Consider the following 17,377-nt stretch of genomic DNA (forward strand, 5'->3'; position numbering starts at 1 on the left):
AAAATTCAAGAGGCAAACAATTAAAAACCGTAATTCAAATATTTAAATCTTTAGTTTAAATAAAGTTATAAATATAATTGCATTTTTATCATAAATCAACTAATCAACGAATGATACTAAACAAACCCTTTCACTTATTTATATCGACGTATAAAACGAAATTATTAATAAGCTCAGAATAATATTGTATACTAAACCTACTGATGAATGTTAAATTTTTTATTGTGCAAATAGAGTTTCACCGCTAATTCATTTGAAATAACGTTTTGAAGTGTTGAATAACATTTATATATAGTACTATATATACTCAATGATAATAGTTATTTGAAAAGAAATAACTCTAAACATTCAGTAAAAAATAGAATATCTATGATAGCTTTGTTTAAAATATTAAACAAAGGTTCAAAACGCAATAAATATCATGTTATACCACGTTTTTATAATATGTATTAGGATATTGGTACCTATAAAATGTCTAGCTTGGTGAAATGCTTTCGGAGAAATGATATGATAGAAAAGTTTAGATTACCATTATATTTTAGAATAATAGGGTAATTGTACCAAAAAAGTTTTGGACGTCAACTTTTCAAGAAAAATGATATAGCATTACCATTCAACAAATATAGCTCACCTATGGAACACAAAAGGATGGTTGAGACTTCTACAGAGTTATAATGGAAAACCGATAAAATAATAAAATATTATCAATGCATGAATACTAATGAAATTACCCTTTATCTAAAATGTAAGATAGTAATAAAATAACATGTAATATATGCATAAAATTACTCGCTGTTTATTTTCTTCAGTCAACTGTAATAATGTAATTATAAGTATTTATTATATAATTTACCTATAATATTCTCATCACATCCAAGAGCTTATAACCTTTTAACCTCAGCTGCAAGCTTAAAAATTTTATACATCGATGAATTTCATTCTAAATACGTACTAAATTCCAAATATGTACTTTAAATTTAAAAAAATACCTTTCTAAATATGTTTTTTTCATATTTTAGTCGTTAAAACCTTGAGGAAAGTGATAGGTATATTCGGTATCATATATGATACTTTGCTATTAAATTATTTTTAATAAACGTATTCAAAAATGGATATTTCTTATGAAGGATATTATTTTATTTCTTTAATAATATGCATAATTAATATTTTGTGAATTTTTACATTTAAATTTGATTTATTTTATTAAATTATTTGCTGCATAATATCACAAATTTCGAAATAAATTATATGTGCATATTTTTCACTATGGTTTTATGTTTTTAATGTCCATTCAATTCATAACACTTTTCATAAATATTCAAATATTTAATGTAAATTATTACAGTAATCCAACATTTAAAATACTTGCATAAACCATTATATTAAATTAAATATTTTAATTTTCAACGAATTCGTTTTTATAATAAATTTATGTAAACCAACAATGCATATAAATTATTAATAATATTTAATAACATATTAAATAATATCCTAATCTTAATTTACATCATAATATAAAACTGAACTAAGTGATTTAAAAAAGAAATGAATCATTTTAATGTATAATTAGTTAACTATTATGATTATATCGTTATGATAGATATGCATTAGATATATTTCTATTATTTTAAATTTTAAATGATTTTTTTTTTAAAAAGTTAACCGACAATTTGATTAAATTTAAAATAATTATTACAAGAATTACTGTTTCATTTAGATAGAAAAATATTCAAATATACTAAAGTGTGTGAGGATATAAATTAATATTGTTTATTATTTATCAATGTCGTACTAAAATATAATTTTGATGAGTTAAAATCACAATTGATATACTTAATTAAAAATAATAGTTAATTGTAGCCTTAAATAAATTGACTAATATAGTATTAAATATAATCGTTAATAATAATGAGAAAAAGTAATCCTCAATCAATCATCAACATCATCAAATTCGTCATTGTTGCCAAACTACAAACCAAAATATAAAAATACTATTTATAAAATGTATAGTCAAAACTTCAAAATTTAAACTTATGTATAACTCTTGTACATCCAATGGCCAATGCCGCTGAGGGTTTCTTTCAATAATCATAATAATAATAATAATATAATAGTAAAAAAAAAAAAAAAATAATAATGGGAAAGTTATGATTTAGGCCTGTTAAAAATATTTGTTTGTATAATACAATTTATTATTATAATGCAGAATATTATAATTTTTTTTTCTTAAATTATGACAGTGTTAATATTGAACAAACATTTAACTATAACAAACCTATGTACAAGTTTAAAGTTTAAAGTTTAAAGACGCACTGCAGTGGTGGGGTGAAGAAATATTTTATACCGCCGTGAATATTATTACTACGTTTCCACGCCACACTTTTCCATCAAACTGTGAACTATTATAGCATGCCTTTTAAAAGAAAAAAATCCTATACAATCAAAACAGTAAATATTCTGGAACGTCGAAGAATTTGGCATAACAGTCGTTATGTTTGTATTTGAGTGTAAGCCTAAGAGTCTACAGTTATTAATGTCTGTAGATAACGAATTAGAATTTTGTGTTGAAATCACGCGTTAGGTGAAGCGTGTACCTTTAAAGAGAACGATTAGTTTTTTTTTTACTTCTACTTTTTAGTCGAGTCTGCGATTATCAAGACCACTAGTCATTGTGTATAGTAGTATAATAGTTCACAATATAATATTATTAAATTTATTCGAGTTGTGAGCTTAAGTCCATGGATTAATAGGTATTTATAATGAAAATTATTACTCCGTACCATTTTACCTAACGGCAATTAAATGATATTCGCGTCGATAACGCAGCCAATATGCAAAATCCATAATATATACGTATTGAGTAGGTAACACCACCGAGGTCTATTTGTCTGACTCGGGTCTGTGAATTCGGGTCACTGATAAAATTATCGCAAATGCTAACAGTTATAATATTATTATCTACAATCGGGGTGAAGTCAACGAACAAACAAACAAACAGACATCAAACACACTATTTCGAAGTCGGTTTTGGCTTACACAGCCGGTGCGACGATCTCAACGGTCAAAATGGTCGTGTGATTATGGGTTTAACCACATACTTCGTTTACTACGAAAATACGGCAGCTTCTGTTAGACAATTTTATATCTCAATTTAAAATTTAAATAATAACATGACAATAGGCCATTTTTTTTGATGGATTTTGAGATTATTTTATTTATAGTGTACTTATCGTAAGACACAATGAGTGTAGCACTAAATATATTTCGTATTAATCGACACAAACCGACTCGATTTAAACAATATCGTAGCAATACCGAGTAGCGATAAAACCACTCAAGTCATTTTCACAGCATTAAACGAAGTGGTTACCAAGAACGTACATAATATTAAATAAAGTATTAGAATAACAATAAATATGGTAAGCATCTAAGACATGGACCGCAGACACCCTTAACCAAAGATAAATTTATTATATTACGTGTCGATTTCACCGTTTAATACATGTCACACGTCAACTATGCCACCAAGATGATCACAAAAGAAATATAACACACTATGCACACATTGTTTCGTCATTTACTTATGACAGTTCATCGACCTCCCAAACCGACCACTTTTGATTTTCATTCTAACATACCTGGAATTTCTAACATTACACTTTCAGGGTATTTTTTTATTAAATTAAATTTTTTTCCCTCAACAATCAAATATAATTTAATTTTCCTTACCGCTAAAAATGTTTAAAAAACTAATGAATCTGATTTATTACAAGTTACTTTTTAGTTTGGTATAAAACATTTTAAATTGTTTTTGTTAGTAAATTAAATAGATACACCTAATTGAGTGAATTATTTTAATATCAGTCTTAAATCTTACATCTTCACTTTTGTTGTGTTTTATGGATTTGTCAATGATATTAATATTATTATTAATAGTGTTTATTGTTTCGAAATTTGGTTTATAAAGTTTAATATTATTTTAAGAACAAAACTAATTAAAATAATTATCCAAAAAAAAAAATAATAATACTCTTAAGCTCTTAAATTAGATAATTATTTTATGACAAACACACCGATTTAATATATACGAATAATTATGTATCAAATGCCGAGTATTTAAAAGTTCTTGTAAATTTTTTGCACTCGTTCAAATAGTTTAATCGCAATTTTTACAGAGGTAAAATTAAAAACTCACTTAGGACGTCAAAACTCTAAGTACGTATTTGGAAATACTCAAGTGCCTACCCATCTAATAAATCAATATTTTGATCATTTTCGAATTTCAATAGCATTGCACACAAAAACCAATCAAGGAGCTGAAATATACATTAGCATAGTTTAAGTATCGGCGATTTAAAAAAAAAATTAAAAAAAAAAAAGATACAATATTAATTTAAAAACTAAAACAAAAATTTAAAGTATTTAATGGGTAGTTCTATTACATAATCATTGTTGATAATTTTTTTTCATCGTGAAATATATATATTATGTACAATTTAAGTAGACATATTAATTCAGACCCTCAAATTACTAGTTGTAATGCAGTTTAGAAACTCGTTATAAAGTCAAAATAGTATAATATGTTGGAGAAAATAAAATATACCCTTTTTTTAAGCTAATATTTATTCTCGATTTAAAACAAAATTTACAACTTTTTACTTTATAATTTTAAAACTAATAGATAGGTACTTCATTATTACCAAATTATTGTTTAATTTATATATATTTTTGTAAAACATTACGTGTATTAATTTTTTCCCTTAAGTCTATAAATTAAGTAATCACTATCTCCATAATATCTGTGTATGTACTTACTAAAAAAAATGTGGTTTAATAACCATATAAAAGTCCATAGAAGTGTTTTTTTTGTACATTTTTATTAGTGGTATGTTTATAGTAAAGTTATTGATTGTTTGGCATAACATCACCAACACAGTTAATATGTTGTTCGTTAATCGTATATATTAATAACAGTTAAATTAATAGATTGTTTTCGATAGCACGATAATCACCAATCTCATAGTTTTCCCGGTCCTCGATCGTTGTGGTATCATAACCCATATGGAAGTCGCACTGCTATCTAATTACTGAGTTCTTATTTAATACCAGATTATCGGTGCACATAACTACAACATTTTTTAGAACGATGGTTGTGCTGTGCTAATAACCTGTATGTGTTTGCAGTAGAATTCACAAGATTTTATTGTATTTTTTTTTTCGTTACAATCTACTTAGTACTTACTATAAGGATAAATGGGTAAATTGCATAGAAATCTATTCAGTATGACGTGCTCCATTGAATCGCATACAAATCTACTTACTAATTCCTAAATTACTGTTTTTTATAGGTACTATTTTATATACAATGTATACACGCAATAACAAATATCAAAGACCGTTAATTAATAATAGTTAATTATACACCTAGAATTTTTATTGAAATTTTTTTATAGATTTTTGTAACACCTAAAAGTTTAGGACGCAAAAAAATGAAAAAAAAAAAAATGATTTTTTTTTAACATTCTAATTACTTACATTTAATACCACGTTGTCAGATCATAACTTTATAATATTTAGAAATTAATTTATATTATTTATGTTTGCTAAGACATTCTTTAAAATCCATTATTTATACTTAGGTATATGTTTACGTATATACTCGAAAGTATCCATGTAACTACACTTTAAATTATCCAAAAAATTAAGATGTATCAAAATATTATTAAAGTACACCCCCTCTGCTATGTCGAATATTGTTATTTTATACCATTTTAACTTTCTAAAAGTGTATGGGAATAATAATAGTATATTATCACGCCGTTATAACTACAAACAAGTCAAAACGTGATTTTTATTAAATTTATTTTTAACTCAAAATAAATAGTTTTTATACTTATTGTCTATTATATTAAAACAAAATAAATAACAGTAACTATTGACAATATTTGGTGGAGTACAATAATCTGAAGACATATCACAGAAGTAACACGTCACCGCTGATCTAAAAAATAAAAACACCGAAACTTTCCCGAAGCAATTTACCGCCTCAATCATCTCGCACCGTACTCTGATACCTACTTATTTTCTGACATAAGTTTAATATTCACAATATTATTTAGTAACTTCTACGCATTGTTTATCTTCAGCGTACGGAATCGATGGGCATAATTTACCATTGCTTAAACCGTATACCATTATGATATTGTATTAATATATCAAGAAATAAAAATCAACCTTCATGAGTTTATCGTTTAATATGGTACCGCGTGAATAATAATTGTGAACGTCTTACAGCACAGATTATGATAAATATTAGATCATAACGACTATTACTAACATGATATAATATTGTATATACCTATACAATATCAAGACGGTATAAAATATAAAATATATTTTTTTTTTTAACATAAAAGAGTGTAATATAATATGTATTGCCTAGTGACGGAACTACAGTTTAATGTAGTACACGACGTATCAAAAGTAATTTGTATTAAATATATTATATTCCGTTTTCGTAACGTTTCGAGTAGGTACCTATCTCAAAATGGGAGCATTTTATTTTATAACTTATATATTATTATAATATTATATATTGAGTTTAAAATAGAGTATAACTTATAATAGATGTTCGTATTACCGAACACGTGCGGCTGTAATAATATGTGGCTCATAATTGATTATGGAATTTAGATTCCGCACTGCGGAAGGGAAAATTATATTATCAGTGTTATTATTATCTGCAGTGAGGCTTTTTTTCAAAGTTTTGTACGGTCTTTTCGTCGATGGTAAAATTGGATACAGATGGTATTTCAAACAGGTAATTTTTGAAATTTCCCAAGAGATAACGTGAAAATTGAGGAAATACGACGAAACGTACTCCTAGAACGTTTAAAAAATATATATTTTTTTTTCGTGACCGTTTTGTCATAATTTAAAAAAGAAGTGAATCCTGCAGAAATCTATTTTTTCATATTAAGGCACAATATTATTCGTGCTATATTCTCACCAAAACATTATATTATCTATAATGTTTACTCGTGGTATTATTATTGTTATACTTTATAAGCTGGAAAAATAAAAAATGAAAATCTTAGTAGAATGTTTTATCGAATAAAATATTCATCATTTGTCATTATTGCTTTCCAAATAGAAGTTATATAATTTATGACTTTAAATTGCGCAAAATAAAGAGAGACTAGGTACGTACTTATTCACTAAAATCTTCCTTTTCGATCCATTTTCTTAATATGCTAACGATATTACGCAATAATATTATTTAAATTGAAATTATAATATATAATATAACGATTATAACGTTACCTATCTGTTTTACTTAGATTGATGAGATCATAGATTAAAAACTATATTGCAGGTTACTTGTATATTACTATATCTGTTTACAATTTAATTTAAAATGATTTTGATTGTGTTATGTGTCAAATTTATTGTTCCATTATTGTCATTATTATTTTAATTTTCTATAATTTATTTTATAACACGCGGTGATCTTACACGGTATTGTCCTGGATTTATTAAATGACAATGCATTCAATCATTCTTAAACGCCGTTAAATATAAGCTTCACATATTTTTAAGACATTTATTTTTGACAAAATATAAAACACTGGTCTAAAATGATATCCAACCATACTAAATATTTTATTTTCTGGAATCAATAGCATCGAAATATTATACATAATAAAAAAAATATTGTTTTCCATAAAACAACTTTATTCAACATCAATATATTAAAAAGTAATAAAAAAATAGCTAATAGGACTACAGATATTGATGAATCTACGAATATGAACAACACAACTATGACAATTGGTCAACAACTGTGAATTTTTTAAAAGTCATCTGTTTTGGACATTAGATTTTATTAGTATATGTATTTATATCTGATCTTGCATAGTATTACTAGAGATAAATTAAATAACGCCAGTGAATTCAACTCGTTTTAAACATTGTTAAAAATAAACTACACGTCTCATATTTACAAATTATTTTCAAAGATTTTTACCAATTATAAAATACAGGTCTAAAATAACTATTTACAATAATAATAAATAATTAATTATTTGTAACTAATGATATCATAATATATTATTTAAAAATAATTTATGTTATGATAGTTTTTCGTGAGCCAACTATATTAAATTGTCTTTTAATAATATAGATAGATAATCTGTTGTCACATAACAATTATTAAAATTATATTTTTATATTATGGTACAACATTTTTCGATGAAACTTTTTGAGATTTACAGAAAAAGTTAGCTACAATAAACAAAGAGCCGTTTAATAACACTATTGTTCAGTAACTATATTGTTTTTAATACAAACCGTAGAAAGACTCATCAGGCAGACTTGCGGTATAGTGTAGACATGAACCGGACAATGCTTTGGTAGTCACTCGTGCAGTCGTGCCCAACGTTCCTTTATAATACTTATATACGTACATGTACGTATACAAGATGTAATTTAATTGTTCATATTCTTGTATTTATATCTATGGTTGCTCGTAACCTAAGTTCGAATTTTCTCTATATATACAATTTTGTTTAATTAATGTGTTCATGTGTTTATATAATATTATATTGCATTTAGTATAAATACGCGTATCGTATGTTAAATGTGTGTATGCATTCTTAAATCAAATATAATCATGTTTTTTCTCTTTTTTTTTTTTATTCCACAAACTCGTCCTGTAGTAAATAATTCTAAAATTTACAATGTTATAAGTTTAAACCAGTATTTTAATGTTCTAAAAGCTGTGAAAAGGACATAAATAGTATCAAAAATAATGCACTATTAGAATGCATTGATATTATTATTATTATTTATTTTACTGATTTAAAAATAAAATACATTTACTATTCTTCTCAAAATCTAAAAATACATAGTGTTCTATTATTAATATGTTTAAATTTTAATCAATAGGAGTTGTATGCTTTTTGAATCATAATGTCAATAATATTAATAGAATACATTTTAACATAGCACATAATATTATAATATGAGTATAAGTTTATTATTTTACTATGACTCTGTTCCTTCGTAAAGAATAAACAATATTTTTCAAATCTAAAAATAAATGAACATTTGTGTATACACATTATATACTTAAATAATATTTTTTCAATAAAAAAATATTAAAATTAAGTTGACGTATAATATAATTTGTAAAACTTATTTATTTTTATAAGATTATATAGAAAAAATTCGAACAAAGCAACTGCTACACATTTAATACATTATATTAAAACATTATTAAAAAAAAAAAAAAATAACAAGATGGATTTTATTATATATACATATGTTTTATTGTATTATAATATGTATAAACCAAAAATCGCATATCATTAAAAGCAATGTTACGTAAAAATAAATATTTTTTTCTTATCTGATAAAAATTAATTATTTTTATTTTACTAATATAGTTTTTATTTCCCTTTTATTTGTAGTAGATACTTTGTTGTTGATAGATTTTTTTTATATGTGTCTAGACATTAATTATAAACTAAATTACAATTAAATATAATTGAAAAAAAAAAAACAATTTTTACGCTAAGTTCACAGCGTGTACAGTTCTCATTATAGTTTTGTATTAAAACAATAAAATTTCCAACAGAAAGCATTTCATTTATACTCGTATATTTAATATTAAAGTATATGTCTGTAAATAAAAAAAAAATGTTTGATAAGTTTGCATTTGATTTATGTTTATCTATTGGTAGTATACATGAGTACATTGTAAAATGGATAAAATATATAATTTTGTAATCGTAAAACAGTAAATAACAGTACAACGCAAAAGTTGTATAAATAATTATATAACTTTGAGTTGTTTTTGAACCATTTCTATACACGAGTGTGGTATTTTCCTAACGTTTAAATGCCAAATAAATACAATATAGCAAATACCGGTAAATCCGATTTTCAACAATGAGTTTTTTTAAGCATGGTCGGTGGAATATATTTTTGTGGCAAAAGTTTTGAAATAACTTAGGAGTGTGTTGGACGTTAAAAAGACGTATTGTATTTCATTATATGCGTACCAATCGACACTAAAAAGTAAATTCCACGTAGTTGAATTTTTCAGTTCTTTTTGTTGTAATACGTAGGTAGTTGTATATAAAAAATATACAAATATAATTTGAGTTGAAAACTAAAAAAGAAATTGATGAACTTTTGTTAATCAAATAGTATTTAAATAAAAAAATAAATAATGTACATTTAGTAGTGTCCTGTGTATAATAACTTTACATAAAACTTGAGTAAAGCGTAGCCTAATGTATTGGTTTCACGAAGCTTTTTTTTGCGTCTGAGCAAATTTTGTGGTTATAACAATTTAAAAAGTTTCATGACATACACATTTAATGGACTGGAAATCTTAACTCGAGGGCATTTTCAAACGTGTAGATACATTTCGATGTTTTATCATGCTAAGAGAACCATTGCCGATAGTCAATAACGGTGAAAAGTGTGGTAATAACGGATATCTGATAGAATAGAACCTACGTATTAACAAACATATCCTCAAATAATAACCTAATAAATAATTAAGATTACATATTTATAAATAAAGATTTTTTTATTACATTAAGTTCAGTACTGAGTTGTATAAGTCTTATTTTATGCGTTACCTACACGAGTATCTGGTAATATCATAATAACGTTGTCATATCTTATTATATTGATTAATATTTTCCAAACAATCATAGTTATTTACTAACGATAAAATATTGCAATCATAAACTGATAAATAAAAATTAAACAAGAAAACTAATTAGGTTTGTCCCGCGAAAAAATTTGTTTACTGTTTATAAAAAGAGCTGCTAGTTTGTATTGTATACAATTAAATTTTAAACACGAATGTGTAAGAAAAGTTTTATGAATCATTGATAACGATAAACCATAAATCTACTAGTATGAACTTAAACAAGTATATTATAATTAGATATGTGTATTGATTATACTATTTTTATGAAGCAAATCCCTTCATTAATTTAATACAATATATTATTATTGTCCAGTCATTCCACTTATCTCACTGTAATACAAACATTAAAAAACCGTAAATTTGGATAATAATAATATTATATTCAAATAAAAAAATAAATTATTAACCGTAAATACCAAAAATTATGTTACAGGAATTATAGTTGTTTTGGAATTTTTAATAAATTCAGAGGGATTTAAAATAATTATTATCTATTTTATAATTATCCGTCCAATTTTGACAGACAATATGGAAAATTTAAAATATTTTTTTATAAAAAAAAAAAAAAATACGTTAATGTAAAACTAATTTAAGGTAACTCATCTGTTCCATCTACATTTTTTGTGAATTGCATTTTAAATTAATTTCTCTCGTTTAAATCGTATCACATACTACATTATAAAAAAATTAGATGAAAAAATAAATATTTAGAAGAAGCTTAACGCATTATTGATTTTTTTTAAATAATTTGGATAACTAATTTAGTTTGATATGAATTTAATTATGTAATTTAAAACAGAAACATTATTTAAATAATACTTCAAATAACACAAGTATAGATAATTTATACCATAATAATTATGAAAGTTAGAAACTTAGTGTAGACGGGTACATAAATTTCAAAATATATAAATAAAATTGGTGTAAAATACAATTAAACTTCAAATTTTGAAATCGTATAAAATCTTTCAATTTCAGAATTAATAAATTTAATTTATTGTATTTTGTTTCTAAACAAAATTAATGATTTTATTAAGTAAAAATAATATAATATATATATGTGTAATGTGAATAGTTAATTCATGGTTTTAATAGTCTACATAACGTATCTTAACGTATAACTATTTTTTGATTAAATAACTGCTACTATCACTGTATCAATATTTTTGTATGTGTATTACATTTGAAATTATTATTTCAATAACGCTATATATACGCTATAACCTATTAACTTCTATTCAATCATAATTCTGACTCTTCTGACTCAAAATTTGTCATTTATTTTTGATTATTCGTTTTGTTAAGTTCATTAAGTGTTCTTTAGTCCATAATTATTTTCTTCTCAATTTGGTTGTCATGAATCAAGCTTAATTAATCATGAAACATTTTTTCTTACAAGAATTTATAAGAATAAGACAAAAAAAAAAAAAAAAAATAATGTGACAATAACTACTATATTAATCGTCATAAATTAGTAATTTATATACGTGATGACTATTTAAACGATTATATGACAGAAACCATAGTTTATATACTGATCCTGGTTCCTGGAGTAATATCACAAACTATAATATAAAGTGCATTCGTATTTCGCGTATATTTTTGTTCATACTTAGGTACTCAGTATTCGGGTTAGTCATTATAGACCACTTAGTGTAGTAAAATTGTAATACTTCCCTCCCTCGTCTTGAATAACGACAGTATGATGATGTATGGTTTTACTATTATAATATAAAATCATAAATAATTGAAATTTTGTATTTAATTTATTATTTACTTTACAAGGTAAATATTCGGTAAATTTATATTTATGTATAATTTTTTTTTCGCATTTCATAAAATTACTGATTTCCTTATATTATCTCTACTAAAGCTCCGGTGTTTATTAAGTTAAGAAGAACACAGACAAAAGTAATATTATTATTCGGGAGATTTTCATAATATGATTTAAACTCTCACAAAGTCGAATTCAAACACATATATTATTTATAAATAAAACCTTTTTACCCTACCAAAACTGGGCTTATTGTAGAACTTCAAAAAAAAAAAAAAAATGTGTTCAACCAAATACTGTAAAGCGTTAAAAATTTAATCTGATTGACAATATCGTGTCATGTACTCAAGCGTTTGCTTAAATTACTGATTATCTTTTTCACCGTACATAAAAATCTGTAACTTTTATTTTATTTTAAACATTATACATTCATCATATATATTATTTACCATTTAGTTTCAGTTTTATTAAAGTACAAGATATACGTAATGTACACATAATAATAGTGTGAATTTAAAGATGGTCAAAGTCGAGATTTTTTATATTATGTAGGTACACACAGTTTAATCGTTTTTTCCTTAAAAATGATTATGGACGGAATGTGAATATTTTTTACTAGGTACTTAGAAATTACAGACATATTTCAAATTTCTGCTAACCATACCGTCTTATAAAACATTTTATATTATAAAATTATATAATGTATTATAGCTTATTACGTCTTAATTTTTAGTAACAGCTTTACAGACAGAATACAAATAATAATTATTTTACAATATTGTAGCCTAAATATAGATTATAGATAGCTACTGTATTTTAAATCAATACAATAATAGATATTATCTACAGTATCTTAAGCATATTACTTAATCATATTATAGCTAGTTGAGATTAGTAAATAAATTGTTACTATAAAATTGTCTTCTAAAAATCGGAGACATTACACATTGTACATTCATCAAATCCAAACATTTAAATTTTAAAATAACTGTCTCGCGATTTAGTAAAAAAATAATATGTGTATTTATCATAGAATACATATTTTCATAAACTAGAAGGTAATTAAAATTATGATAGATAAATATAACATATTAATATTAATTTAACTTCAGTATTATAACTATTTATAACTATATAATTCTAAAATTAAATTTAGAACATTTGAAACATTATTAATTATTGCCATATAAAAGAAAAAAAATATTAAATTTTAAAACTATACATTACTAATTCTTGGCAACAATGCTATATCAATTTAAATTTATCGTGGTTAAGATTAAAAAGGTCTTGAGTGGTACATATTGTATTAGTTAACCATACTACTCGAGGAAAAAAGAAACAGTTCCATAACACTCTAATCATAATAACGATTAATCAATAAATAATTCTTAAAAAGTATGAGAGATTTTTAAAGCTATAGTAAGTGTAAACTGCCATAATGACAATTTAGTAGATTATAAATATAAAAATAAAATATCAGAAAGTTGTTTTCTTGCGTCTATAAATCTATGTCAATTTATTCCTGAATTTTTTAATAGAAATTACTGAATTCCGTGTATTTATAACCTAAATAATTATTTTTAGAATTTAAAAAGGGAATCTTTATGTAAAACTGGTTTTTGCCCAAATAAATTTCTAGTAAAAACTAATAACTTAAGGTACTTGAAATGTACACCAAATATAGCATTTATTATTCCTTGTAAACACTTGCAATTTTTACGTTTATTAATATATTTTATTATGTAGGTACAACGATATTTTTAAAATACGAGTTATGTTAATTTTAAATTATTACCTTCTTATATCATTAATCTACTTATACCTTTTATTTGAGTTTGTACTAACTCAAAATGTAATAAAAATAATTAATGGCATACGTCAATTCTATTATAATAACTAATAATAAAATTAATATAGTTTTTTTTAGAAAAAATGTATTCATCTTATACGTATTACTATTAAGGTAGTAAAATAATTATATTTGTAAAATTAAAAATAATAATAAGGTATAATAAAATACAGTGAGTAATATGACTGACAATCTCGACCCAAATTAATTTTTCATTTGTAATGATAATCAATTTTAATTTAACTGAAATTTAACATATCCTTTAAAAAGACCTATTTAAAGGAAGAGGTACACTCGGCAACTGCTATATAGCAGAACGGTGCTTACCTGTATGTTTTTAATTTTTAACTTTTTTGAATATCAATTATAATAATATTATACTTAATACTTTAGAGAAAAATATTTTTCGAAGTATTTTGATACGTAAAAATCAAATTTTGAATGAGTAGTTATCAGTTATTAACATTTAATGTTAAAATGAAAATAGTAAACGAGGGTACTCCTAAAATGTTGGTATAATCAGTTTATCTAAACTTATATTTAAGCAATTAAATTGGGTTAAATCAAAATAATTTTGTAGTAATAGAACAATGTTTATTATCTTAATTTTGAATACATGTTGTTTTCAAATGTGATATAAAAACATTTACGATGATAATACAACATGAATAATAAAATCTTCGTTTTTAGTTTCATGAAAAATGATGTAATATTACAATACGGATACGTAGCTGTTTCATCTGCCGTGTATCAATGTATCATGATGTGTAAGTACTAAAAAAACCAATTTTTTGAGCGGCTTGAATAAGGACTGATGTAAAATTCAAATGTATGATACACCACCGCACGCTTTATATTCTATATCAAGATAATAATAAAATATTGTAAAAATGTATACATTTTCATATTATAATATAATGTATATTGTATGCAAGTATTATATTTTTCTTGTAAACCGTATTATCTACAACTATATTTTCTAGGTCATCACGATTTTGGTATCAAGTTTCGTTCCCACCAATTAGAGGTTTATTAATTAGGCACCTACATAATATTGCTCATGATGCGATATGATATTATACTCAAAATAATGTATGTCAATAGCGAAGTTAAAACTATGATCTGAAGTGGACAGATTATTCGTTGTAAACGATCCCTAATAAGTTTGGCAGGCTGATGCCGTGAATAAATAATATTTTGAAATTTTTAAGAAACATTTAAACAAATTACAATTTTAATGCGTCTTACGTAATGCATTCGTAGAAAACATAATGTAATTTTAAGTTTTCTCGAAATGCATTAGCCACTATTTTTCATAAGAATTTATTAAAACTTCAAATTTTTTTTTATATTATAATATTTATTGTTTAAAATAAACAAAAATAATTTAAACAACATATTTTATGAAGCCCAATTTATAAAAGTTTATAAATAAATAAAAAAAAGGTAAAAAAATATCAATAGTCATAACCTCTAGAAGATATTTTATTCCACTTGATATTATTTACTACTGTTCCAGTAATATTATAGTATATTAATTTATTTTTAATTTTGACAATTCAAATTTATTTAATTCATAATAATAATACAATATTGTACGTGCATTAATTGTGGTGAGAATGGTAAGATGTGAAATTTGTAGTGTGTATACACACACGCATTTATATATTTGAGACCGGTGGTATGACCCAAGAACTTTGTCACAAATTATTTCAAAGTTCACTTTGAAACTGTCACGCTGACCGTCAAATCAAACGAGCCGATTACAACCGTTCCACCGGTTAATAGTTAATTATAGTTGCTAACTGATGGCGCTGAGTTAGAAGAACTGTTTGATTTATATTTTCCTATTGATTTATGGAGGTGTTGGACATTTAGCGAAGAATAAAATATGTATTCTTTCGTGTAAAATTAAATCATTGTATTTAAAATCGACGTTGAGGTAGTATGCTTGTACTACATGATTTGATATCAGATGCAAATTGTCTATATTGTCAATTATTATTTCTGTTTAATCATAATTAGAGCACATATTTCTATGTATTCGCATATTTTTTTCCTCTTCACTTTTTTTTTGTTAGTTATCTTCACGAATCATAACAATATGAATCTAATGGTGAAATTTTGTTTTGCATATTTTTGCATATTTAAAAAAAATATCAAAATGTACAGCATTTTAAAGCAAAACATTTTTATAAACTTAGTAAATTTAAGTAATTTATTATTATAAGTTGTTTAATTTGTGAATTTTATATAAATAAAAGAAAATTTTTGGATACCTACTCGTATTGTATATTTTATGATTTTTACTGCAAATTATATGGCATATTTCGATACTTTTTAGTTCATAAAACTCGGTGCTCTAATTATAATATACTGTGTATGGGCACTAATTCAAAAATGTATATAATCATATATTTTTATATTAAATTTATGAAGTGTGTAATTGTTGTACTATACAGCAGGATAAACCTCTTAATCATTGAAAAGTAAATCACAACTGTAATGTATGCATTTAATTTTAAATCATTATATACATAAGACAATTTGAACATAAATGGTATATCAGCCTTTTTAATTGGATATTATCTAAGTCTATTTTATCGTATATTATGATATATTGTTAATATAGTGATTTATTTCACTATTAGTAGTACAATAAGTCAAATTGTTTTTACTTGAAAACCTTTCATTTTAAAATATCAATATATCATCGTTGGTAAAAAATATAATAATATAAATATCGTTTAAAAGTAATTGAATTTAATAAAACACACTAAAAATTATTTTCAATATTTAACGTAATAAAAAAATATTAATATTTTATTAGAACTTAATTCATGGACATCATAATAATGTATACCGAAGTATTGTAGACTTTGATGAATAATCGACAAATAAATATACTTCGTAGATAAAAATTATAACCATTAAATAATTTGTATATCGCTTTTGAAGCTTACACTTACATCAAATTATGATGTATAATAAATTTAGAGTGAATTTATCGCTACCACCACACGTT

General features: G+C 24.0%; 1 protein-coding gene across 2 annotated transcripts in view; it reads right to left on the reverse strand.

Annotated features, from left to right (window-relative positions):
• The window catches only part of LOC112592460 (ALK tyrosine kinase receptor-like), a 336,409-nt gene that overhangs the window by 210,325 nt on the left and 108,707 nt on the right, over positions 1–17,377 (reverse strand). The gene's annotated exons all lie outside the window — the stretch shown is intronic.

This window comes from Melanaphis sacchari, unplaced genomic scaffold (genome assembly GCF_002803265.2).
Source record: "Melanaphis sacchari strain LSU unplaced genomic scaffold, SCAv2.0 Contig177_pilon_pilon, whole genome shotgun sequence".
Classification (NCBI taxonomy): Eukaryota; Metazoa; Arthropoda; class Insecta; order Hemiptera; family Aphididae; genus Melanaphis; species Melanaphis sacchari.